At 42.7% G+C, this 27,962-nt stretch overlaps 1 long non-coding RNA gene across 1 annotated transcript in view; it reads right to left on the bottom strand.

The window, feature by feature from the left end:
• LOC108583472 overlaps nt 1-27,962 on the bottom strand; it is a 39,385-nt gene that overhangs the window by 3,360 nt on the left and 8,063 nt on the right. The gene's annotated exons all lie outside the window — the stretch shown is intronic.

Genomic DNA, 27,962 nt, shown 5'->3' with positions numbered 1-27,962 from the left:
TGGAGGTGGGGAAGTTGCGGTCTTCTCTTCAACTCCATTTGTCACTGGCTGAGGGCTGTTCCCTGGGGGTGTTAATTCCCAGCACCTCCTGCTGCCTGAGAACCTGCTGCAAAAGCCCAGGGGTGGAGAGTCCCGGGTGCTGCCACCAGGCAGATGGCCTGTGCGGGATGGCGGGTGGTGGGGAAGGCCAGCATCTCCTAGCGGGCCTCTCCGTGTCCCCCATCCCCACTTGTCCTCCACTCAATAGCCAGGCTGATCCTTTAGAAACAGGAGTCAGGCCAGGTCACTCTTCTGCTCAAAACTCTTCCCTGGCTTCCTCTTTCTCTTTGGAGTAAAAACCAGATTCCTTGCCGTGGCCGGCAAGGCGCCATGTGGTCTGGCCCCGCCTTCCTCACCGACCTCGCCTCCCCCTCCAACCCTCTCTCTCCCTCCCCTGGGTCCACAGCAGCCTCCTTGCAGTTCACTGAACACTCCAGCCATGCTGCTGCCTCAGAGCCTTTGCTTCCACTCTTCTCTTTCTCGGGAACCTGCCTCTGCCTCCCAGTCACTGGGCATGACTCAGTCCCCCACTTCTACTCAATGGTCACCTTCTCAGTGATATTTCCTCTAACCTCTGCAGTTATGATTTCACCCCCTCACCCCCTGGGCCCCTGCCCCACACTGCATACATCTTCTCTGCCCTGCTCACTGTCGAACTGATGATATATTGATTTATCTTGTTTATTGTTTGTCTCTCCCTCTGGAATTTGAGCTCTGTGAGGGCAGGGACTTATATTTTCACTATGTCCCCAGCACTGAGCACAGTCCCTGGAGTGTCATAGACACGCAGTAAATCTGTGTTGAATGAATAAATGAATGAATGAAAGTGGGCCCAGTAGTGACTGTGTGGTGGCTCCCACTGCCTGGGTGTGATGGCCAGGGTCAGGCCAGGTGAGGAGACCCAGCAGACAGGACTGGCTTCGTGTGAGTGTGACCCATGCAGGCACCATGCTTAGTTTAATGCCCTTAGTTTAATGTAACTGTCTAGAAAGTTTTTAGAGACTGTATTTTTAGAGCAGTTTTAGGTTTCAACAAAACAGAGCAGAAGGTACAGAGATTTCCCGTATACACCCCACCCTACACCACCCTAGACATGCACTGCCTCTCCCATTAGCATCCCCATCAGAGGAGTCCATTTGTGTCAGTGAACCTACATTGATGCATCATTATCACCGGACTCCGTAGTTTACATGAGGTTCACTTTGGGTGTTATACATTCTATGAGTTTGGACAAATATATAATGACAAGCATTCATCGTTATAACATAGAGAGGAGTTTCACTGCCCTAAAAATCCTCCGTGCTCTGAGTATTCATCCATCCTTACCCCAACTCCTGACAATCACTGAGCTGTTTACTGTCTCCACATTTTTGCCTTTTCCAGTGTGTCGCAGAGTTGAAATCATACCATATGGAGCCTGTTCAGATTGGCTTCTTTCAGTTAGTCACACGCATTTACAGTTTTTCCATGCTGTTTCGTGGCTTGGGAAGTCATTGCTTTTCAGTGCTGAGTAATATTCTGTTGTCTGGATGTACCATAGTTTATTTATCCATTTGCTACTGATGGACACCTGGCTTGCTTCCAAATTTTGGCAATTATGAATAAAGCTGGTATAAACATCTGTGTGCAGGTTTTGGACAGACATAGTTTTTCAACTTTTTTTTTGGTAAATACCAAGTAGTACTATGGATTGCTGTATGGTAATGGTATGCTTAGTTTTCTAAGAAACTGCCAGACTGTCTCCCACAGTGTCTGGACATTTTGCATTCCCAACAGCAGTGAAGGAGAGTCCCTATTGACTCCATCCTCGCCAGTATTTGGAGCTATCACTGTTCTGGATTTTGGCCATTCTAACAGGCGCATAGTGGTATCTCGTATTTTAATTTGCATTTCCCTGAGGATATATGATGCGGAGCATCTTTTCATATGCTAGTTGCCATCTGTGTATCTTCTTTGACGAGGTGTCTGGTAGAGTCTTTGGCTAATTTTTTAATTGAATTGTTCATTTCTTATTTTTGAGTTTTAAGAGTCCTTTGCATATTTTGGATACTAGTCTTTTATCAGACATGTCTTTTTCATTTTCTCCCAGTCGGTGGCTTGCCTTCTTATATTCTTGATGGTTGTCTTGAAATTTTTAACAATTTTAGAATAAAGGACTTTGCATTTTCATTTTGCACTGGGCCTCACAAATTATTAGCCAGTCTGGCATGCAGGGTTACTAGAGGTTAATTCATTCTACAACTGTGCTAAGCACTGGATCTGGGAGGAAACTTTGCAAGGAGTTTCTAGCTAGTGCTGACATTAATGAGAGTAGTTTCCCTCTTAGAGGTATTTGTGGGGACAGAAGAGCCCATTTGTTATCTAATGTGTTCATATTCAAATTTTGTCAATTATTTCAGTAAAGACCTCTAAGGCATTTTCCTCCCAAATATAGATATATATTTGAGACAGGGTCCGACTCTCTTGCCCAGGCTGGAGTGCAGTGGTGTGATCATAGCTCACTGCAGCCTTGAACTTTTGGGCTCAAGTGATCCTCCTGCCTTAGTTTCCTGAGTAGCTGGCAGGTGCCACCACACCCCACTAATTAACTTTTTTTTTTTTTTTTTTGTAGAGACAGGGTCTTGCTATCTTGCCCAGGCTGGATCCACCCCCACCCCAGATATAACATGCAGCTGAGAGCCAAGAGTGGCATTCACACCCCTTTCACCTGGAACAGTGCCTGAGCCCCCAGGTCCTGCCCTCCCCTTTGTCATTCATAACATTGGAATTGCTAGTGGTTCAGGGCAGTGGCTTTGGAGGATGTTCCTCCGCCTGGATCTGTCTGATAGTTTCCTTGTGATTATATTCAGGGAATGCACTTTTGGTAGAATGCTGGACGCATCTTGGGTGAGAGCATCCTTTAAGATGGCTGAGTGTGTGTCCTGACCGTGGTGAGGCTTTGTGACCTCTGGCTCCAATATACCTCTCCAGATCACCTTCCTGCCCTGAGGCCAAGAGGTCGTCTTCTCCTGAGTCCATCTGATAGAGTGACATGGGTCTGGAGCTTGAGTCCCAGGTTCAAATTCCAGCTGTGACACGTCTCTGTGACCTTGGGTACATTACTTAATGTTGATTACACTGGACCTCCCTTTGCTTAACTGTGTGATGGGGATATAGTCCCTGCCTCCTATGATTGTTATCTGAATGAAATCAACTGATTTATGTAACATATTTGGGTGGTACCTGAAGTAGCAAATGTAGATGATAGTTATTAATGCAATTTCCTAAATATTTCTTGTTCCCTGACTTGCACAAATGCGGTAGAATTGCACTTTCTACTCCCCTTGAAGCTAGGGGAATGGTACTAGCCCTGGCCAATGAATTATTTGCAGAAATTATGGATGTCACTTCCTAGACCAGATTATTTAACTGCAGTTATAAGATACCCTCTGAGTTCTCTTTCTTTGTGGCACAGTGACCATCAGCTTTTGAGACGGTGGCTGCTTCACTTGCCCTGGTCTTTGAGTAACTATAACAGGCAGCATTTCCTCCCTCCCTTCCTCCAATGCCAACCTGCAATGAACAAGTAGCATGAGCAAGAAATAAAACTTGGCTGTTTTAAGCCACGAAAATTGTGGGCTTGTTACTGCATCATAACCTGTTTTATCCTGCCTCATACAGCACTGCAAGAGTGTTGGACATTGTTACCATCACTGTCATTCTTAACATTATCCTTCCTATTTTCTATGACCATCTTGCTCAAAGCCTTTCTACTACGTTGTGATGATCTGTTCAGGTTCTACCTCCTCTTCCCATCCCTTACTGTGAGTTCCTTAAGCACAGGATCCATGTCCTTTTCTCTCTCTCTCTCCTTTTAAATTAGAGACAGAGTATTTCTCTGTCACCCAGGCTGGAGTGCAGTGGTGTGATTGCTCATTGAAACCTTGAACTCCTGGGCTTAAGTGATCCTTCCACCTCAGCCTTCTGAGTAGCTGGGTCTATAGTAGGTGTGTGCCACCACGCCTGGCTGTTTTTTCTTTCTTTTTTTTTTTTTTTTTTTTTTTTTTCAGAGACAGGATCTCACTCTGCTTCCCAGGCTGGTCTTGAACTCCTGGGCTCAAGCAATCCTTCTGCCTTGGCCTTCCATAGTGTTGGGATACAGGCGTGAGCCACTGCGCTCAGCCTCTTTTTGTCTCTGGAATCCTAAAACCCCAGAATAGGGCCAGTCACAGACTTGATGGTCCGTGCTCAGTAAGTGATTGTTTAAATGTCACTGGAGAAATCTGAGTTATAACTATCCTTAAATGGCTTGGCTTTGATTTCAGCATTTTTAATTGTGCAAACAATATTGTAGCAACAGCCATAAAAATAAAAGGCAAAAAAAAAAGTCGTTTGCAATTTTTCTAAAATTAAGGCCTTGTCCCATGCTTTTGTGTCTGTCTTCCCGAATGTATGGTTTTGCAGTTGCGTTTTCAGCCAGACAGCACTTTGTATCCTGTTTTTTTCTCCACTTCAAATACTGCCAGGGCCAGGCATGATGGCTCATGCCTATAATCCCAGCACTTTGGGAGGCTGAGTTGGGGGGATCACTCGAGCCTAGGAGTTTGAGACCAGTCTGGGCAACATAATAAGACCCCATCTCTAAAAATAATACTTTCAAGAGGACACATTTCTATCTAATACGTAAGACCTTTATTTTAGAGGCTGCATATATTCTGTGGGGTAGATGCAACCCTCATGACTTAGAGGGGCTCTGAGTTTTTGAACATTTGAATGTTTTCCAATTCTTTGCTGCTTCAGCCAACACTGCTGTGAATATCTGTTCATCAGGTGTTTTCACTGACCCCATACCTCTTCAGGAAGGATGGATCTGAAGACACTCTCAGACCCCCCACTTTGAATACAACATTCTAGTGTATCATGTCTTCTTCCCCCATCTCCCATGCACAAGGAGAAAAATATTAGGGGGTTGTCTAAGTACCTGCTCCCATCACTAAAAGATTTAATCGTGTTATTAAAATAAGTTCTGTCACTTTTAAACTTTGCCTAAAGTTTTCCTTCTTATTTGATGAGTCATCTGCTCATCTTTGGAGCCCTTTCTGAAACAGTCTCATGATTTGCTTTTCCTGGTTTCCATTTCAAGCGATGTGGACATAACATTGCTCAAGCCCAGGTTAACATAGGTTGTAGTTTTTAATTTATCCCATTGTTTACTTTCTTAAACTGCTTCTCTTTGTATTCTTTCTTGTATTCTCTTTGTTCCTACCATCAGCATTAGCAGTTGGCATTTTTTCTTGGGACTTTTTGTCATGGAGAAACAAGCTTTCAACTTTTCACGAGAATGGTCCTGTATGGATAAATGAGTATTGAACAACTAAGACAGGTGTGGTCCTGGGGTTGTTGGGAAGTCCACTCTGCTCCCTCCTAACTGGGTGGCACAGGAGGCCTCTTTGGACCTCAGTCAAATGGCAAATCAGCCACTTTATTGATTACTCCAGTAGGAGGTGGTGTGCGGTGCCTCCCCAAAAGTTCAGAGCAGAGCATGTACGTGGGAGGAAAGGTCAAGGCTCCGGTCCATGGCCCCTGTGCAACTGTGAGTGCTGTAAGCTTAGGGCCCACATCTGTACTGCTGTTTGTTGCCAGGACCCAGCTCAGGGCCTGGCTTAGAGCAGATGCCCAGTGATTGCTGAGTGAATCACTGATTGATAGGAGAAGGCTTCCAGAAAGAGCGGGCATCTGTACTGGGTCTTGTCAGGTAGAGTCTGTGGAAGGGAGTAGGGAGGGAGGATGAAGAGAGAAATGGATTTCAGCAGGACCTTATTCAGCCCATAGCACAGACTGTGTGTGTGTGTGTGTGCGTGCGTGTGCGTGTGCGTGCATGTGCACGTGTGTGTGTGGCTTGGCTTCAGTTCCACTTGGGGTTGGGTACAGAAGTCATTCACTAATTCATTCAACAAATGTATTTAACCCAACAAATGTTGGGAAAACCAACGTTGTCTCCTCTCAGTTCTCACCATGTGCCATGTACTGTGCCAGGGCACAGTTGTCACAGGGCCTTCCTTGACACTGAGAAGGGTCAGGCATTGCCAGATCCAAGGTCATGAATATTTACTCCTATGTTTCTTCTTAGAGTTTTATAGTTTTAGCTCTTACATTGAGGTCTTTGATCCATCTTAATTTTTTTTTTTTGGAGATGGAGTCTCGCTCCGTTGCCCAGGCTGGAATGAAGTGGCACTATCTCAGCTCACTGGAACCTCCACCTCCTGGGTTCCAGTGATTCTCCTGCTTCAGCCTCCCTGGTAGCTGGGATTACAGGTGCCCACCACCATGCTTGGCTAATTTTTTGTATTTTTAGTGGAGACGGAGTTTAACTATGTCAGCCAGGCTGATCTCAAACTCCTGACCTCGGGAGGTGATCTGCCCGCCTCGGCCTCCCAAAGTGCTGGGGTTACAGGTGTGAGCCATATAAAGTGTGAGGTAAGTGTCCAACTTCCCTCTTTTTTATGTAGCTATCCAGTTGTCCCAGTACCATTCGTTGAAAAGACTGTTCTTTCCCCATTGGATGGTATTGGCACCCTCATTAAAAATCAGTTGACCATAGATATATAAGTTTACTTATAGATTCTCAGTTCTCTTCCATTGGTCTGTATGTCTGTCCTTACACCAGGAGTCCACTGTCTCGATTACTGTTGCTTGTAATAAGTTTTGAAGTCAGGAAGCGTGAGTCTACCTTCTTTCTTCTTTTTCAAGATTGTTTCAGCTGTCTGTGGTCCTTTGAAATTCTATATGAAGTTTAGAATCCCCTTGTCAATTTCTGTAAAGAAGTTATCCGGGATTCTGAAGGGGATTGTGTTGAATCTGTCCATCAGTTTGGGGAGTATCATCATCTAAGTAATGTTAAGTCTTCTGATCATGACCATGGGATATTTTCCCAATTATTTAGATCTTCTTTAATTTCTTTCAACAATGTTTTGTAGTTTTCAGGTACAAATCTTGTACTTCTTTTATTACATTCATTCCTAAGCATTTTATTCTTTTTGGTGCTGTTGTTAATACAATTGTTTTTAAAATGTCATTTATTAACTTGTTCTTTACAAGTGCAATACAAATTGATTTTTATGTATTGATCTTCTGTCCTGCAACTTGCTGAATTCATTTATTCATTTTAATAGCTTTTTAGTGAATTCCTTAGGATTTTCTGTATACAAGATCATGTCATCTGTGCATAGAGATAGCTTTACTTTTTCATTACCATTCTGAATGTTTTCTATTTCTTTTACGTCTAATGCCCTGGCTAAAAACTCCAGTACAATGTTGAATAGAAGTATTGAAAGCAGAAATCCTTGTCTGGGTCCTGATCTTAGGGGAAAGCATATTGTCTTTCACCATTAAGTATGGAATTAACTGTGGATTTTTGGGTAGATACCCTGTAACAGGTTGAGGGAGTTTCCTTCCATTCCTAATCTCTTGAGTGTTTTTCTATCATGAAAGAGTGTTGGATTTTGTTAAAAGGCTTTACTGTGTTATTCGAGAGGATCTTGTGATTTTTGTTTTATTATATGATGTATTATGTTAATTGATTTTCAGATGCTGAAAATCAACTTAGCATTCCTGAATAAATCCCACTTGATCATGGTATATAATTTTTCTTATATGTTGTGTATTTGGTTTGCTAATATTTTTGTTGAAGATTTTTACATGCATATTTGTAAGAGATATTGGTCTGTAGTTTTTTTTTTGTTTGTTTGTTTTTTCTTGTGATGTTCCCTCTGCCTATAATCTTCCTAGATTCCCCACCAAGAGTTCAGATGAGCCATCTAGGCTCCCATGTGCTACAATAGCCTAGGCCAAATTACCAGCTGCCCCCACTGGGAAGAGCACCAAAGCATCTTTGCAAACATCTACCCAAGTGTCTGGGGAGGCAGGACTGACTGGCATTGGCTGACTGTTGGGTGTTTTTACATGTATTATCTCCTTTGACCCTCTCAGCAACTTGTGAATGTAATCATGTATGTTCATGGTACAGGTGGGGAAGCTGTACATGGTAGATCCATGGACTGCCCCGAGAACAAATGCTTTTGATGATCTCTCACTATACAACAGATCTGTAGTCAGTTTTATTTCAGTTCATTGTTATTTCAGAGAATAACGTAACAAACATCCCTACTTGCACCATTCAGCCACTAACATTTCTCATATTTGCTTGCAGTATTTTTTCCTTCAATGATATAAAGTATTATAAATAAAGCTAAAGGTCATTTAACTACTCGCCCGCTCCAATTCTCTACAGACCATGATTCTTCCATTTTGGTGGTTATCCTTCTAGATAGACCATTTTTGTACTTTTATATATGTAAATATGTATTTAAAACAGCAGACACTGTTTTTTGCATTTATGTTGTTCATAATTTTTGTTTCATGCACACAAATATTTACATATCTTTATGAATTTGGAGTTTTTAGGTTGTTGTTTCTTTTACAAAAATGGATCATTTTGTACATACTTTTCTGCTTTTTGCTTTTCTTACTCATCAGTATCTTGAGGAAATTCTCTTCTGTTTGGCATAGCTCTAATACATTCTTTTTAGTGTCTGTATAACATTAATATTATGCATCCATTTGCCTTTTGATAGGCATCTCCTAGTCTGGTGAACAACTGTATGACAAGCACATGTCTATTCCCAGGTACCAGGGTTTTAATTTTTATAAGATACATTTCTAGGAGAGAGAGTTTCAAGTCAAAGGATATATGTATTTTTACATTGGCTGTTGCTGGAATGCATTCCAAAAAGCCTAAAATACTTCCCATTTACCCTGGTTTTGAACAAGGGTACTCATTTTCCCACATCTCCTTGGGAGTAGATATTACTTAATATTTTTGCCAGTCTGGCAGATGAAAAATGATCTCTCACTGTTATTTCAATTTGTAAGCCCTGTATTTGAACATCTTTTCATGTGCTTTTTGACCTTTTGAATTTGGTTTTCTGTGATTTGCTAATTCATGACCTTATCTCAATTTAAAATTAAAAAATAATTTCTCTATTGGTAACAGTTCATTAATACATTATAAATATTAACCTTTTTTCTTTGTCTTGCACACATTTTCTTGGCTCTTTTATGGTCTAAATTGACTGTGTGATCTGGATGCTGTATAAAAGTTTTAATTTTTATATTATAAAATTTTTTGATCATAGAAAAATTATTTTTCTTCTGAGCTTTGGGATTTTTCTAAGAAAATCACCTATATTTATTCTCGGAATTGTTGAAAGACCAAAGGAGTAGTATACTGCTGGCTCTGTTATGTAAAACTGTAGTGATTCATTTTGGTGTGTAAGGGCCAATTCAATGACGATGATGATGGTGATTCACTCAGTAAATATTTATTCATGCTTTACTATTAATTAATGAGGTTCCTTATATAAGCACAATATATGTATTATTTCATTGATTTCTCATAACATTCTGTGAGGTGGATGCCATTATTACTTATTTCCAATTTATAAGTAGGAAAACTGAGGCCTTTTGAATCCTCACTCCCTCTCTCTACAACCCATACTCATAACCACTGGGTGTTTAGTTAAAGAGGAGGGTGGGGGTCTGCACAGCCTCAGAAACAGGCTTTGACAGAAAAAAAAAACAGGCTGTTGATGGAAACAGAAACTCAAAGGGTGGTTGGTATGGGCTCATTAGAAAGGGCTGCACTTCCAGGGGATGAAAGCTCTACCAGGATGGGGATCCTGCTAATCCCAGATTGACATCTACCCCATGTTATGTACAGCTCCTGGTTTTATGGGCCCAGAGGCAGGGCTGGTGATTAGGGGCACTCCATGTGCCATATTGTCAGCTTGATCAATGTCAGTGTCTTGGATGGCTGGCAACCCATGCTCTACCTACTTGCCGTGGTTAACTTTATGTGTCAACTTGACTGGGCTATGGGGTGCCTAGATATTCAGTCAAACGTTATTCTGGATACTTCTGTGAGGGTGTTTCTTGATGAGATTAACATTTAAATTGGTAGACTGAGTACAGTCAACTGGCCTCTATAAATGTAGATGAGCCTCATCCAGTCAGTTGAAGACTGAAATGGAAATAAAGGCTGATCCTCTGCCACGTAAGAAAGAATTGTCCAGCAGATTACCTAAGGACTTCATCTGCACAATTGGCTGCACCTGCTTGCCCACACTGCAGATTTGGAGTTGCCCATTTCCATAATTGTATGAGACAATTCCTTATAATAAATTACTTTATCTATCTACACACACATACACACACACACACAATTGCTTCTTTCTCAGGAGAGCCCTAATACACTGCTGAACTGAAGATATTTGCTATGCTCCTCAGGTGGTGTGCATGGAACAGGCTCTAGTTCTAATGGGAAGGACATCTGTAAAGTTTCTTTTCTGCTAGGTAGGGGCCACTAGTTTACAAAGGCAAAGACTTTCTTTGGGCAGCAGCATGAGAGATTTGGACTAGACACTGTGAAGAACTTCCAGGAAGTAAAAAGTACTATGGCACAGTCAAAGGGAAGAGTAAAAGGAATTCTGTTTGTTTGTGGTTGAGGGCATCGGGGCAAGAGAACAGAAGGATGAGTGATATGATCTTTTTAGAGCTTTTCTGGGTTTTTGGGAATGATCCAGAAGGCAGCAATTTTTGCCCCTCACAATGTGACCACTAATAATGTGACCACCTAGAAAGGGTCATGTTTTCATTCCCCATACTTAAGAATGAACACTCCTGCTAAATTGCAGAGATGCTGAGAGGTTCCCAGGGTCATGATCAGATGGGATTACCAGGCTTGGGCTGGGTCTCCCGGGATGCGGACAGTGAGATGGACAGCTCCAGCCTCAACCCTCTGGTGGGCTTTTCTGTAAAGCGTGCACATTCTCAGGACAGAAAAAAAGGAAGGGAAGGGATTTTTATATTTTTCATGTGAGAACTCCACTCCAGGCCTGGGTAGGTGCTTTTCTTACAGTGAGAATGTTTTTTATTTTAATTTAATTAATTAATTTATTTTTGAGATGGAGTCTTGCTCTGTTGCCAGGCTGGAGTGCAATGGCGTGGTCTCAGCTCACTGCATGCAACCTCCACCTCCTGGGTTCAAGCGATTCTCCTGCCTCAGCCTCCCAAGTAGCTGGGACTACAAGCCCGCACCACCACATCCGGCTAATTTTTGTATTTTTAGTAGAGATGGGGTTTTGCTATGTTGGCCAGGCTGGTCTTGAACTCCCGACCTTGTGATCCACCTGCCTTGACCTCCCAAAGTGCTGGGATTACAGGAGTGAGCCACCGTGCCTGGCCTACAGTGAGAATGTTAATCCTCATATTATCTCTTTGAGGTGGGTGTTGCTGTCACCATTGAAAAATACACATTGGTTTATATGATTATTGCAAATTTAATGCTTGTTTCTTGTAAGATGGTTAGAGAGCGTCTAGGTATATAAAGTAAAAAGTAGAATCTCTGCCTCCTGTTCCATGCCCCTACCCCTTATAGTGACTATCTTGAGTAATGTTGAAGGCATCCTTTTCAACTTTCTACAATACAGATACAAACAATATGTGCACATAAGGGTTTTAAAAAATAGTGTGGGAGAATAGACATAACATACAATTTACTATTTTTACCATTACTGCCATCCTTCTCCAGAATGTTTTCATCTTTCCCAACTGAAACTCTGTTTCTATTAAATAATAACTCCCCATTCTCCTCTCTCCCAGCCCCGGCAACAACCATCTACTTTCTACATCTATAAATTTGATTACTCTCAGTACCTCCTGTAAGTGGAATCATATAATATTTGTCCTTTTGTGTCTAGCTTATTAACTTGGCATAATGTTTTCGAGATTCATCCATGTTATTGCATGTATCAGAATTTTATTCATTTACAGGGCTGAATAATATTCCATTGTCTGGATATACCACATTTTAAAAAACCCATTCATTCATCAATGGACATTTGAGTTGTTTCCACCTTTTGGCTACTGTAACAATGCTGCTGTGAACATGGGGGTATTAGATATCTGTTTGAGTTCCTGCTTTCAATTCTTTTGGGTATATGCCCAGAAGTGGAATGAATAAATCCACATAATTCTATGTTTTATATCTTTGGAACCTGTGTACCATGTTCCACAGTAGTCAAACCATTTCTCATTGTCACTAGCAAGGTGCAAAGGTTCTAATTTCTCCAATGCTTCTTATTTTCTACTTTTTTGATAATAGCTATCCTAATGGGTGTGAAGTGGTTTCTCATTGTGGCAACGAAGGCTTTTCATTTCACAAAATGGAATCGTATGACGTACGTTGGTCATCAACCCTTCACTTAAAAAGTCCAGCCTGGTGCCTTTTTTTTTTTTTTTTGAGACAGAGTCTCGCTCTGTCACCCAGGCTGGAGTGCAGTGGCCGGATCTCGGCTCACTGCAAGTTTCGCCGCCTGGGTTCACGCCATTCTCCTGCCTCAGCCTCCCGGGTAGCTGGGACTACAGGCACCCGCCACCTCACCCGGCTAGGTTTTTTGTATTTTTTTTTTTAGTAGAGATGGGGTTTCACCGTGTTAGCCAGGATGGTCTCAATCTCCTGACCTCGTGATCCACCCGTCTCAGCCTCCCAAAGTGCTGGGATTACAGGCTTGAGCCACTGCGCCCGGCCGCCTGGTGCCTTTTTATAGCAGCACATACAAGTTGCCTCTTTTATGGTCCATATTGTTATTTTACAGATGAAGAAACTGTGGCTTGGTGATTTCAGAAGACACAGCAGTTCCTTCTGGGAAAGGGGCTGGAAGCCCCCCTATTCAGCTACTAGAGCTGCGTAATACCTGAATTGGCGGCAGAAAACAGCCATTCGTTCACCTCCTCTGCAGGTCAGGAGTGGGAAGAGAGCTTGTCTCTATTCCCTGATGTCGAGGGCCTCAGAAGGAAACCTTGATGGCTGCTGTATTTTTGACTGCTGCTGTGACAAATTACCACAAATGTGGAGACTTGTGTCCTGTGGGCTTGCGTGGGTATCTGCTTAGAGTCTCACAAGGCTAAACTCAGAGCATGGCAGGGGAGAGTGCATTTCCTTGTTCATTCAGGCTGTTGGGAAACTTAATTTCCTTGCAATTGCTGGGCTGTTTCCTTGCTGGCAGTACTCCAATGAAGAGGCAGCCTGCATCCCTTAGCTTGGAGCCCCATTCCTCTGTTTTCAAAGGTAGCCACAGCAGGTCGAGCCTCTCTTCCTTTTAAGTCTCTTCTGCCCTTCCTGATTACATCTCTCTGCCACTCCAATTCTGCTTGCCAGCTGTCTGGCAGCTGAGGAAAGGTTCTTTGCTTTTATAAGGGCTCATGTGCTTAGATCGGGCCCACCTGTGTAATCCAGGCTGCCCTCCCCACCTCAAGGTCCACACCCTAAATTCCATCTGCCAGTTCTGCTTGCCATGTGATGCAGCAGATTCACAGGTTCCAGGAATTAGGGCATGGTGATCTTTGTGAAATGGCGGGGGGGGGGGGGGGCATTATTCTGCTGGGTGCTGGACTCATTTGAAGGCTCATTCATACACGTGGCTGTGGTTAATCTTGGCTGTTGGCTGAAACCTTGGCTGGGACAGCCAGCTGGAACTCCCCATATGGTCTGTCCATGTGACTGGGCTTTCTTACAATGTGGAGCCTGGGTTCCAAGGGTAAGAAGAAGGGGAGAAAAAGTGAGGGAAAGAGAAAGAGAAAGAGAAAGAGAGAGAGAGGGAGAGAGAGAGAGAGAGACAGAGACAGAGAGAAGCTCTATGTCCTAGCCTTAGAAGTCACATAGCATGACTTCTTTCTTAGTGAGTTTTAAGGAAATAGAAATAGACTGTAACTCCTTCAATTCTTTTTCCTTTTTTATGTTTTTGTAGAGATGGGATCTTCCCATGTTGCTCAGGCTGGTCTCGAACTCCTGGTCTCAAGCAATTCTCTCGCCTCAGCCTCTCAAAGTGCTGGGAACAGGACCTTTCCAATCCTTGATGGGATGTGATGATGTTCTCTTCAAGAGCACATGGGACTGAAAATATTTTGGAAAATACAGCTTGCCATATCCTCCTAGATAGCACTAATGACAACAACACAACATTCACTGAGTTCTTACCAAGTCCCAGGCTCTGTTCTAAACATTTTACCTGTGTTCTCTAATTGTAACCCTCACTGCCACCTTGCAATGTAAATACTCGCCTTGTTCACCTATGCAGATGTGGGAACTGAAGCACAAAAGGGGAGCCCTAGCAGGCTTGGTTGATGGCTGGGTGTAGGGGAACAGATTCCTGAAGAAGTAGAGCTGGGGGAAGTGAGGCTGGGGAACGTGAGGGAGAGGAAGCATGCAGGGAGGAGTCTGGGGTAAGAGTGGTGGGCAAGCCTAGGCAGCTCCACACTGGAGCCAGGCTTTGAAGGACAGATCAGACTTGGGGCAGTGGTGGTGGGAAGGGTGTTCTGTGTGTAGGGCCTGGACTGAATCAAAGTATGCATCGGGGGGGAGTGGGCACATTGGCTGAGTATAGAGTAAGTGGTGGGGTATTAAGGAGAAGCAGTGGAGGCTGGGAATGTTGGCTGGGATGTGCAGATGTTCTGCTGGGGGCCCGGGAGCCAGAGCAGGTGTCAGAGCAGCACTGATGACAAGAAGGGCTTTTCTGTTCTGGAAGGGCAGTCTTGGGGTCAGGGACAGCAACTGAAGTTGGGGTCATGTTTGGTATGAGGCCATATCTTTATCTCCAAGCAATGCCCGCTCCCCATTCTCTTCCGTCCTGGAGGGAAGAAAGTTTTGTGCATCCCCTAAAGTCTCCACACAATGTGCTGAAGGCCAGCTGGGCAGGGGGTCAGGGGGAATGCACAGTGAGCTGGGCTGCTGAAGCCTCGGGCTGCCTCCCTCTCCTGCCCAGCTGGCAGACTTGCCTCATCGTGCTCTGGCGGTGGTGGCAGGGCTGCCTGTGTCCCCCAGGTTCTGCAGGGCTGTCTCTCCTCTGCATGCCTCTCTCTGCCTCTGTGTCTCTGTTTTCCTCTGCAGTTCTCATCCCCTCCTCCCACGGGCAGTAATGTGTCTCTGTCCCAAGTCTGAGCCCCCTTTGAAGATGAAGAGATGGAGGCCCAGAGAATCTTGGTCCCAGGCCTCTTCAGGAAAGCTGACTTCAGGGCTTTCGGGCAGTCAGTGTGCTGAATTCCCTGTAGAACCTTCTGTGCTAGACCGAAAGCCATTCAGCACAGCTCATAGTACTTGCCGGGATAGCTCTGAACTCAGAGGGGCATCAGAGGCACCCCCACCCCTGAGGAGCATGGTCGAGCACTGGTAAAGGTTCAGGCTCTGCATCCACATGCCTAGGTGCCAGAGCTCTGCCACTCACTAGCTGTATGACCTTGTGCCAGTCACTTGATTTCTCTGTGCCTCAGTTTCCTTATCTGTAAAATGGGGGTTACAATAGTATCGACCTCATGGAATTATGTGAGGATGAAAAGGCTTGATGCATATAAAGTGCTTTGGAGAGTTCCTGGCCCCTGGTAAGAACTACAAAAATATTTCTAGGCGGGTAAATGTAAACATATTTTTTAAAATATACTATAAAGCCTAGTAGTTTAGAGCATAGGCTCTTCAGTTTGATGCATTCAGCACTTCCTGTGAGATCTCAGGCAGGTTATTTAGCCTCTCTTAACATCTCTGAGCCTCCATTTCCTTATCTGCAAAATGGGAATTAAACAGTTGGAATAAGGATCGAATGAGATCATGCAACTGAAGTGCCTAGCAGACAATGAGCGCTCAGTGAACAGGTTCATCAGGTCCTCCTCCCACACCAGGCCAAGGGCAGGAAGAGCTGCCGCTTTGGCCAGTAGAGGATGGGTGGAGGTGGGTGGTATCTAATTGGAGCATCGGGGCAAGCCTGGTGGGAGCCTGACCCTTCCTCATCTACCTCATCAAGATGGGCGACAGGTGCTGGGGACCTGAGAACTAGGGCTTTCCATACTGACCTGGTCAACAGAGCTCCACTGGCCTTCCTCTGGGACATCTGAGCCAGGAGCCGGAACCCGGGAGCTGGCTGGGGCATGACTCCGACCTCTGAACTATGAGGTGCACTTGGGGTCTCTGCTCCTTTTGCACTGTGTTTTCTTCCTGCATGGCCTCCAGACTGGCTGTGCCTCATCCTCAAACTCCAACCCACATCCCCAGGGGCTGCCAAAGGTCTCTGCTGCTTGTCCCACTGTCGGTTCAGCCTATGCAGGCTTTGCCCTCCTTCTCCAGACCTCATTTCCAAATTGAAAATCTTGGCATTGGACGTGACTTTCAGGTATTTGTCCCTTATTCCCTTCGCCTCTTTTGGGGAATCTCCTTCCCACCTCCATGGGGGCTGCCAACCAAGGGTCCTGCCTCCCTTCCCCGGGGCAGATCATGTGACTTTTGTGGGCCAATCAGGAGACCTCTCCTGCCTGGAAACAGGGATTGGTCCGGAACTGAACATGTGATTCCAGGACGGCCAATTTGAGTTCCTTCTGGGGAGATTGCTAGGGATGCGGGGAGGGAGAGGGTCTTCTGAAATCAGCAGCTGAAGAACCATCCTTCCTGTGATTCCTGCTGGTGTGAGAGCTGATGCAGAGGAGAGCTGAGACGTGGAGAGAGAGGTGGGTTGTTGAGGACACTGCTTGAACCTTCAGCCATACCTGAAGGTGGTGTTTGGCTCCCAGTTACATAAGCCAATCAATTAATTCTCTCTGGCTCGCTCGCTCTCTCTGTTTTTTTTTTTTTTTTTTTTTTTAACCCAGAGCCACATTTGGTGCCCCTTCTTCTACCATCCATCTGCCCATGTCCCTTCCTAATCTTGTTCTTTTTCATCTCCTGATCCTTCACTGTGGTTTGCGCTTTTAGACTACTTCTTGCCAATGGTCATCAAGAGTAGGAGAGGAGATGAGGGAAGGGAAGACAGAGTGGAAGGACGGAGGTGATGGAATGGGGAGGCAGAGGTGTGTCATGCGAGTCCAGGGAGGCTGAAAACCAAGGATGTGGCTGCAGCAACCTCACAGATGTGCCCAGCTCCCATCAGCCTGCTCATTTTAGAGAGAAGAAAGTAGACACAGAGAGGTCGAGTGACTTGTTAAAGGACACACAGCTAGGAAGTGGAAGAAGCGGGATTAGAATCTGGGCTTTTGACTTTAAACTCTGTTAACACAGAACCTCAGGCTGTCAGAGGGAAAGGGCCCTCACTCAAACTTCTCATTAGGCAGATTAGAAAACCTGAAGCCCAGATGGAATAGAGGCTGGGTCACTGTCCCGCAGTGGTGATTTTTGGGATGCATGGCAGAGGTGCAAATGTGTATACATCCACACATAGGCACACACACAGGCACGCCCTCCTATCTGAGTTCTCAGGTAGTCAGTAAAACCATTCAGGGTGATGGGAATGGGCGATTTGGAGGCACAGTCAGGAGCATAAACAAAAGCTCTTTAATAAAATATTAAACAAAGGCCAGACCCCTTTCTCACCCATCCCCACCGATGTCTACTCCCCAGAGGCCTCTACATTAACTCCCAGCCTTGTGTCCACACCAGTGCCCCATATCTCTAAATAATGCATGTCTGCCACTATTTCCTGATTCATCAGTTTTGGACATTATCTATTGACTTTCCAAGATGATGGATGAGAATTTCTCTCCCACTCATACCCCCTCCACTCCGCCACATTATCCCATTGTTAATTTTCAGTGCTTCTAGTGGTTACTTTTCTAACTTGGAGGACTAGACCTGCCCCTTGGTTTCTGGGTCATGCAATGCTAGAAGCATCTCGTGAAGCTTTCAAAGCTCTTCTTGGTAAGATGAGGCTCTCCAGGCCCTTGCCCTCCCTGCAGCTCTGCAAGCCCTCTCTCCTGGTGGCCAATCACATGCCTGCAGGGACCAGCCAGTCCTAGCGTCATAGGACTCTGGGCCTTGGGTCTCTGAGCTCACGTTCCATCACTCGCCTGAGTCTTTCCTCTCGTGTTCTGTCCCCCATCCCGGGCTCTGCCACAGGCCCCTGCAAGGAGAGGGAGTATCAGCCTGGTCAGAAATCCTGCGGCTTTCCTGGGGACATTCTGCTTCTTGGGGTCTTATGGCCCAAGGGTTTCTAATGTTACCTCCCCACTCCTTCCGCATCATCACTTTGAAATAGAAATGAAGGTCTCCAGTGGGCTTGCTCTTCTTATGAAATTATCTGGCTTCATTATGTCATTGGAAAAAGAGAGAACCAAAACACCTCAAAGACTGACAGGCAGTTTGACAAGTGTCAGCAGTCAAAGTCTGAATCCGTCCTCTGAGTTTGCAATCACTTAGCTCCCTCCCCTTTACCTTTAAAATACGAACAATGAGGTCTTTTGTGGGGTTTGTTGCTTCTGCTGGGCCCTTCTGAGTCACTGCATATTTTTATGTGTTCAGTAATATACAGTGTGAGTCATTCTGCAGCTTGGGGGTATTTTGGGACTTGTGGTGTTTTACTAAAAATTGCACAAAAAATCAAATATTACAGAGGTGATAAAAAATACAGCAAATTCATATGACCCAGCTCAGTGTGTGTACAATTCCAGGATGGGAAAGAGAACTGGGGCATGAGGTCACTGTCAAGGGTTCTTTGGGGTGTGTGGTTACGATACAACCCATTTTTTGCTGAAGTCAAATAAGGGGGTGATTTTAACATCCCTAAGAAATCTTCTTAGGCCAAAGGTGGAAGGCGCCAGTCTTCCTCCCATTCGCAAGAGTTCAGAGAGGAAAGGAAGTTCCTCCCTCAATGAGAGCTGTTTCTTCCAGATTTTCCAGTTTCTAGACTAGGGTGTTGGCTGTGGGAAGGGGGTCGGGTGGAAGCGGGGATGGAGAGGATGGTGCTGAAGCTGTTTCCCCGAATGAGCCATGGCTTCAGCTCACCCGGCTCTGACAGAGCCCCCATCTCAAGAAGCTGGGGCGACAGTGGCTGAGTCAGGCTGGTCTGAAAGGGCTGAGGCGGGTGCATTTGCCTTGAGAAACTTTAGGGGGAGATGAAGGAATGCTGAGTGGGGATTCCATCATAATGGAGAAACTGAGTCACAGTTGAGCAGCTCCTGACGGGTGATGTGTCATGGAACCAGGCACTAAAGCAGGGATGAATATCACTTTCCCCCCACCAGAATGTCCTCCTTACTGCCCTGCTCCCTCTATTATACTACACATCCTGGATAAGCCACTTCGCCACTGTGGGCCTCAGTTTCCCCATCCACAACAGTGAACTGGATTATTGACAAGGCTGACCCAGCTGGATGCTCTGCTTTTCTGACATGATCTAGGCTGCCGAGACCAGAACCCTTGTTCCTCCGGGAGCCCAAGTGTGCAGGGCACTGGGGCAGGTCCTAGGTTGTGAGGTGTGGCCCAGGTATTGGGGTTTCAGCATTAATTGCATTCTGAGCACATGTCCACCTCTCAGAGCTGCGGGGCCTGTCTCTTTCTATTAGTTTAACAAGCCCTGGTATTAATGAGATTGCTCTATAATTGAACCTTTTCACGGGTCCCTCGGTAATGAAATTATGCTAATTTGCATTCAGCACCACCAGGCATCCATCACGCGGGACCAGCCGGGAGCGGCCGGTGAGGCGGCGTGAATGCGCCGCTAATTATCACCGAAATGAACAAACCCAGCAGTATTATTATTTCATCTTCTGCCCCTTCCCTTCCTCACTACCCACCTCCCCCACTCCATCTATATTTTTGTCTTTTCATTCACATGACTGCCCGAGCAGGGGTGGGAGAGGGTGGGAGAGGGTGCCGGGGAGGATGCCGCCTCTCCACTGTGTGGCAGCATGGACCAGGGAACAGCACAGGCCCGGGGCCGCCTGCGGGCTCCGTGGGTGCAGGCGTGGGGCATGTGTGCACGTGTGTGCGAGAACCCATGCTGTTTCTCAGCCTGTGTGCAGCGTGTGCTGGTGTCCGGGTGTGCAAACCATCTGCATTTGTTCGTGAGGCTATGTATGTCAGAATGTGAACCTAACCTTGGATGTGTGTCTGTGCTGTCGCGATGCAGGCATGCTTCTGTCTGGGCAGGTCTGTCTGCTTGTGTGGGAGTGTGTGTGTGTCCTTGTGAATGCAGTGTGTGTGTCACTCTCCTGGCTGGGGGTCACAGTGTGTGTCTCTGATGAGGGCCTGAGTGCGTGTGTGTGTGTTTTTGCCAATGTGCATATCTGTTTCAGTGGGAATCTCAGCAAATATCTGTGCTAGTGTCATTGTGTGTGAGTGTGCGGTATAGACGTTAGTACGTTTGTGCATGAGGCCTGGCACATCAGTGTGTCTTATAAGATGTGTGTTTTGGGATGACTGTTGTGGTGTCTGTGTGGTGTGTCGAGGTGTGGCGTGTCTGTGTTGGTGTGAGTAGGTTCTCAGTGTGTGTCTCTGTGTGCCTATGTCAGTGTTCAGATGTGTGTGAACATGTGTGTAAGCATCTGGCTTTGTGTTCGGGAACATCCACTTACCTGGCCTCGGAAGGGTGACTGGGAAACCCAATGGCCTGGGAATGATGGCTCACTGAAACTGCTACACCCAGAATGGATCTTGGTGAAGGGACTGGGCCACCATGACAAGGGGGCAACTACAGTGCCCTCCTTCCCATTTGCTGTGCCCCAAGGAATCCTCCTGGTCTCTCAGGTGAACCAAGAATAGTTCAGACTGATTTTCTGGCCAGGCCTGCTGGATGGAGGCTTGGAAGAGACATTTTATTTGATTCAGAGAAAATATTTTGATATTCCTTTCTAACCTGAGTATGTGCAGTAAGATTCACTCTGGCTTCGTTGGGTAAACATTTCTTGGGTGCCCCTCTGTGCCAGACCTGCTGGGTGCTTGGGGCTAATGGACTGGGAGGGGAAGAGGCCATTGAAATCCTCTCTGGGTGTCTATTAGGGCAGAGGCGAAGCTCCTGATAAGAATGTGTCCTGGCTCTGCCAGCAACCAGGTATTGACTTTGGGCGAAACTCTCTCCCTTCTCAGAGACTCAGTTTTCCTGGCTATAAAATGGGAGTGGGAGAGACACTGGCTAAGATGAATTCTGAGATCCCTTCTAGCAATGGAATGCCATGGCTCTGAGAGTTGTTGTATTGGGGGAGCTACTTTTACTGTGTGGTGAATAAAAGTCTGGACTTTGGAGACAGTCAGCTCTGAGCTTGAGCAAGTTAATTAATTTTTCTGATTCTTCATTTCCTTTCCACAAAACATTTGTAATAATATATGTTATATGTTTGTGTTGTGGCTAAATCAATAATGTGCTGGTAAATGTATAACAACCAGCTTGATAAAAAAGTTGCATGTATATATGTAAGTTAATTATAAAACTTACCGATATAAATGAATGTAATACCGAATTTACAAATAATAAAGCATATAGTTCTTTTTATGATAAATTCCATATGGCCAATTGATTCTCCAAGAATGCTTTTGTTGATTTTTGTCAAACTCTCCTATTCATAGACAACCTACAGTTGCAATTGACAAATGAGTATAGTTCTGACATAAATATTTGTTGGTAATTTTGTTTTTTTTTTTAATGAGGAAGATATAAGTGAAACAACTAAAATATCTATTAAAAATTTCATTTTTTGTCATTGGCATAAGAGACTTCTTGTTGAATTGATGATTAACATAATTTTCCTTTTTTTTTTCCTTTTCTTTTCTTTTTTTTTGTCCAGAGACGCAGCCTTACTCTGTTCCCCAAGCTGGGGTGCAGTGGTGTGATCATAGCTCACTGCCACCTTGAATTCCTGAGATCAAGCGATCCTCCTGTCTCGGCTTCCAAGTAGCTAGAACTATACACGTGTCACCCTATATGGCTAATTTTTTAAATTTTTTTAAGAGCTGGAGTCTTGTTATGTTGCCCAGGCTGGTCTCCTGCTTCAGTCTCCCAAAGTGGTGGGATTATAGTTGTGGACCACTGCTCCCAGCTCTCATCAGTTTCTTAAAGTCCAGATCATCAATAAATCAATAAATCAAGCCCTGCTTTGTGGTGTTTGCTGATTTCCACCGTGTAAAGACTTCTACTATGGCCAGTTTAAAACAACACGATGTCACTAACCCTGAAGTGGGGAAGAGATGCACAGGAGCACACAAGCACATACTATTTTCACTATAAAGATACAACAGATATAAATAACCCCAGGAGCACGGATCATAGGATAATAATTAGAAAGTGATGAGTTTAAGAATTACTAACTTTTGTTTTTAATATAATTTATTTGATTGTAAATTTAAATGATTTAATTTTTAATGGTGGATATATTTAACAACCCACTGACTTTTTTTTTTGTTTTTGGAAAATTGAACTATTGACTCTTGCAAGCTGGTATGAACGAGCTCTAGCATAGACACTGAATGGAATAAAATAATGCAAGACCTAATACATTTTAGTTACTCAAAATAATTTAGCTATTATTATTAGTAGTAGTAGTAGTAATAGTGACACTACATAAGTAGTATTTTACAGGAAGTAACACTACTTCTTATCAACTAAGAGATATCTGCCCTGTAACATGTTGATTTAGTTATAATTTGTGACTAATCTTCTTCATTTGTGAAATGGAGTTCACAATCCTTTCCCTATTTCCTAGAAGTCTCAGTGAAATGTATGGAAACGCTTTGGAAATGCTATGTGTCTGGAAACTGGGTAGGGCCAGGTAGAGCCACAGAGAGAACAGCAAGTATAGGTAGCTTATACTTGTGTGTGTGTGTGTGTGTGTGTGTGTGTACAAATACTTTTAAGATACTGAGATAAAATGTCAAACACTGGAGTGCACATGTCTGAAGTCTACAATTTGGGCTTTGACAAGTGTGTGACTGATAACATTTCCATCACTGTAGGGGGTTCCTTAATGCCCTTTTTCAGTTCAGGCCTTCCACTCCCACCATAGGCTATGAATGTTCGCATTTTTGTCAACATAGATCCATTTTGCCTGTTTTTGAACTTCATGTACAATTCCATCATTTAACAATGGAGAATTGCTCTGGGCAATACATTGGTAGGTGATTTTGTTATTGTGTGAACATCACAAAGTGTACTTACACAAACCTGGATGGTATAGCCTACTACATACACACCTAGGCTATCTGGTATAGCCTATTGTTTCTAGGTTACAAACATGTAGTGCATGTTACTGTACTGAACGCCATAGGCAATTGTAACACAGTGATATTTGTGCATCCAAACATAGATAAATATAGGAAAGGTACAGTGAAAATACGAAATAATCTTAGGAAACCAGTATCATTGACTGAGACATCATTATATAGCGCATGACTGTAAATGCAATCATACATGTGTAATCTTTTATGACTGGCTTAGTTTGCCCAACATTATGTTATTGAATCTATCCATATTTAGCATGTATCAGTAGTTCATTAGTTTTGCTTGCTGAGCATCCCATTTGTAATTCACTTATTAATGGACATTGGGGTGGTTTCCAGTTTGGGGCTATTATAACTAAAACTTCTGTGAGCATTCTTGCACATGTATTTTGGGGGCATGTATCTTTTCATCTCCCTTGGGTAAATACTACCTTGGAGTAGAATTGCTTGGTCATTGGTAAAGTATATGTTTACTTCAGACACCTACCTAGAGTGGTTGTACTAATTTATACCCCTACTATCAATGTGTGGGACTTCTGGCTGCTCCAGATTTCTGCCAATATTTAGTGTTGTCAGTGTTTTTAATTTTAGTTATTATGGTGGGTGTGTAGGTGTATCTCATGTGGTTATAATTTGTATTTCCTTGAAGATCAATAACATTGAGCAGTTTTTTGTATGTGTATTCTATGCCATTTACATATGTTCCTTCATTAAGTGCCTTTTCAAATTTGTGCTTGTTGTTTATTGAATTATTTATATCTGTTATTATTGAGTTGTAGAAATTCCTTATATATCATGATTTTTAGCCCTTCATCAAGGATTTGCTTTGCAAATATTTTCTCCCAGACCATGGCTTGCCTATTAATATCATTAACAAAGCCTTTTGATGACCATTTTAAAAAGTTGATGGAGTCTAAGTTATTATTTTTTCTCTATTGTTATTGTTGTTTATATCTTGTCTAATGAATTTTTGCCTACTCCCCAGGTAGTGAAGATAGTCTTCTATGCTTTTTTTCTACATTTTAATAGTTTTAGCTTTTACATTTAAGTCTATGATCTAGCTCAATTTGTGTGTAGTGTGAGGTAGGGGTTAAAATTCCTTCTCTACCATCCATTTATACAGTTGTTTCAGCACTATTTGTTGAGAAAACTTCTTTCTTTAAGTTGCCTTGATGACTTCCTTGAGAATCAAATGGTTGTATATGTTTGAATCTTCTTCTGGGCTCTCTATTCTATTCTATTGATTGATTTGTCATAGTTTTCATTACTATACTATTTTGGTTATTATGGTTTTATAGGAAATCTTGAAATCAAATCATATGAATGCTTCAATTTTGTCTTTTTTTCTCTCTCAAAATTGTTTTGGCTACTCAAGCTCCTTTGAATATTGATGTAAATTTAGGAATCAACTTGTGCATTTATACAAAAATAAACTTTCTGGGATTTTGATTGAGATTGTCTTGAATATTTATATTAATTTTGGGACAATGGACATCTTAACAACATTGAACTTTCAATCTATGAACATGGTATATCTGTTTATTTAGGCCTGATTTCATTCCCCACAGCAAAGGTTTTTAGTTTTTGTTGTGGAGTTTTGTTCATATGTTGTTACATTTATTCCTAATTATATTATGTTTTATATATTATGGCAATGGTATAATTTTTCAATTTATTTTACAATTGTAGTATTTTATTTACTATTATATACAAATATAATTGTTTTTTGTATATTAACCTTGTTTCCTGTAACCTTACTCAATCCACCTCTTAGTTTGAATAGTATTTTTGGTAGATTGCTTAGGATTTTTCTATGTAAACAATCATTATCTAAGGCAGCTCAGGCTGTTAAAACAAAATACCATAAACTGGGTGGCTCAAACAACAAACATTGGCTGGGCACCATGGCTCATGCCTGCAATGCCAGCACTTTGGGAGGCCAAGGTGGGTGGATCACCTGATGTCAGGAGTTCAAGACCAGCCTGGTCAACATGTTGAAACCCTGTCTCTACTAAAAATGCAAAAATTAGCCTGGCGTGGTAGTGCACCCCTGTAATTCCAGCTACTTGGGAAGCTGAGTGGGAGAATTGCTTGAACCTGGCAGGCAGAAGTTTCAGTGAGCCAAGATTGTGCCACTGCACTCCAGCCTGGACAACAGAGCAAAACCCCGTCTCAAAACAAAAAACAAAACAAAACAAACAAACAAAAAACCAAAACCACTAGACATTTATTTCTCAGTTCTGGAGGCTGGTAACTGTATCACCAGATTTGGTTCTTGGTGAGGGCTCTCTTTCTGGCTTGCAAATGGCTACCTTCTCTTAGTATCTCCACATGGTGGAGAGAGGACACTCAGATGTTTCTTCTTCTAAGAAGTCGTGGCACTACTTATCAGGGCACTGATCCCATCATGAGGGCTTCACCGTCCTGACCTCACATAGATCTAATTACCTCACAAAAGTCCCACCTAATACTATGTTAAAGCTTCAACATAGCCTCCTCCTCCTGAGGAGGAGACACAAACATTTAGTCCATAATAATAATGTAATCTAGAAATAAATGTAACTATTTATTTTTGATATTTATGACTTTCAATTAGTTTTCCTCTTCTTTAAAAAATAATTTTTTTTTTAAGCCTACAGCATCCGGTATTCCCTTGAAGTCTCCCTTCCAAGCACTAATCAGGCCTGACCCTGCTTACGTTCATAAGATCAGATGAGATAGGGCGCATTCATGGTGATATGGCTAACAGACACACACACACACACACACACACACACACACACACACGCACACAAGATCTTTTAAGATGAAAGATGTTGCTAAAAAAATTCTTTTTCTTACCTCCATTGCACTGAGAAAAATCTCCAATACATATGGAATAGAAATACAGAGAAGAGACATACTTGCCTTGTTCTTGATCTCTGGGAGGAAGTATTAAACATTTTGTCATAAGTATGATGCTTATGGTAGGTTGGTTTGTTTGTATGTTTTTAGTTTCCTTTTATTACGTAGAGGAAAGTTTTCTTCTATTTCTAGCTTCCTGCTAGCTTTTGAGTGGGTATTAAATTTGTCAAATGATTTTTATGAATCTATTAAGATGATCATATAGTTTTTCCTCTATTTTGTTAATGTGGTAAATTACATTGCTTGCCTTTCAAATATTAAATCAATCTTGCATGCAGAGATACATTTCATTTTGTTGACGTAATGTATTATCCTTTTTATATATTGCTGTATTCTATTTGTTAATATTTTGTTAATTATTTGAACTTATGGATATGAGGGAGATTGTACATATTGTGTAATTTTCTTTTATTATAATATCAGCATCTAGATTTTTTGTGGTATCTTATCTTTTTATTGTGGTAAAATAAATGTAACATAAAATTCACCATTTTAACTATCTTAAAGTGTACAATTCAGTGGCACTTACAATTTGCATAATGTTTTGCAACCATCACCATGATCTAGTTCCAGAATATTTTCACCAACCCCAGAGAAAATTCTGTATAACAACTTCTCATCCTTTTCTGCCTTTTGTCCCGTAGCAACCAGTAATGTGTTTTCTGAACCTATGGATCTGTCTTTCTATCCTGGATGTTTCATATAAATGAATTATACAGTATATTGCCTTTGTGCCTGGCTCTCTCACTTAGCATCATAATGTTTAAAACATGCATCAATGTTGTAGCTTGTACCAGAACTGTATTACCTTTTACGGCTGAATAATATCCCATTATATGAATATCCCATCTTTTGCTTATTTATTCATCAACTGATGAACACTTGGGTATTTTTCCCTTTTGTCTATTGTGAATATTGTTACTATGAACATTTGTGTACAAGCTTTTGTTTGAACACCTATTTCCAGTTCTCTTGGGTATATACCTAGGACCGGAATTGCTGGGTCAGATGGTAATTCTATGTTTAACTTATTGAGGAACTGCCAAACTGCTTTCCAAAGTGGCTGCACCATTTTACATTTCCACCAGCAGTGCATGAGGGCTTCACATTCTCCATATTCTCACCAAAACTTGTTATTTTCCATTTGTTTTATTATAGCCAACCTAGTGTTAACTCATTGTAGTTTTGATTTGCATTTTGTTTATGATTAATGCCATTGAACACTATTTCATATGCTTCTTGGGATTTTCCATATCCTCCTAAGAAAATGACTATTCAAGTCGTTTTCCCACATTTTGATTGAATTGTCTTTTGCTTGCTGAGTTATAAGATAATACATATTGGATACCAGATTTAGCAGATATAGTATTTGCAAATATTATCTTTCATTTTTTAGATTTTTATTGCTGTCTTGATAGTGTTATTTGATGCAGAAAAGTTTCTCATTTTGATTAATTCCAATTTATCCATTTTTTTCTTTTGTTACTTGTGTTTTCGGTATTATATCTGAAAAGCCATTGCCAAATTCAGAGTCATGAAGACTTAGCCTTACGTTTTCTTCTAAGAGTATTATTGTTTTAGCCTTTACATTTAGGTCTTTGGTCTATTTTGAGGTAATTTTTGTATAACGTGTGAAGCAAGGGTCCAAGTGAATTCCTTTGCATGCAGATATATAGTCATTCAGCATACTTGTTGAAAACTCTATAAAACTTTTTCCCATTGAATGATCTTGGTTGGCACCCTTGTCAAAACAATTTACCATAGATGTAGTGGTTTTATTTTCATGTTTTGACTATAGACCATTCTCAATTCTATTTTATTGATCTATACATGTATCCTATGGCAGTACCCCTCTATTTTGATCTATGGCTTTGTGGTGAGTTTTGAAAACAGGAAACATGAGTATTCCAGATGTATTATTCTTTTTCAAGATTTTCTGGTTATTCGGGGTTCCTTGCGATTC

The sequence above is a fragment of the Papio anubis genome, chromosome 18, assembly GCF_008728515.1.
Source record: "Papio anubis isolate 15944 chromosome 18, Panubis1.0, whole genome shotgun sequence".
Classification (NCBI taxonomy): domain Eukaryota; kingdom Metazoa; phylum Chordata; class Mammalia; order Primates; family Cercopithecidae; genus Papio; species Papio anubis.
This window is presented reverse-complemented; position numbering and strand designations above follow the sequence as displayed.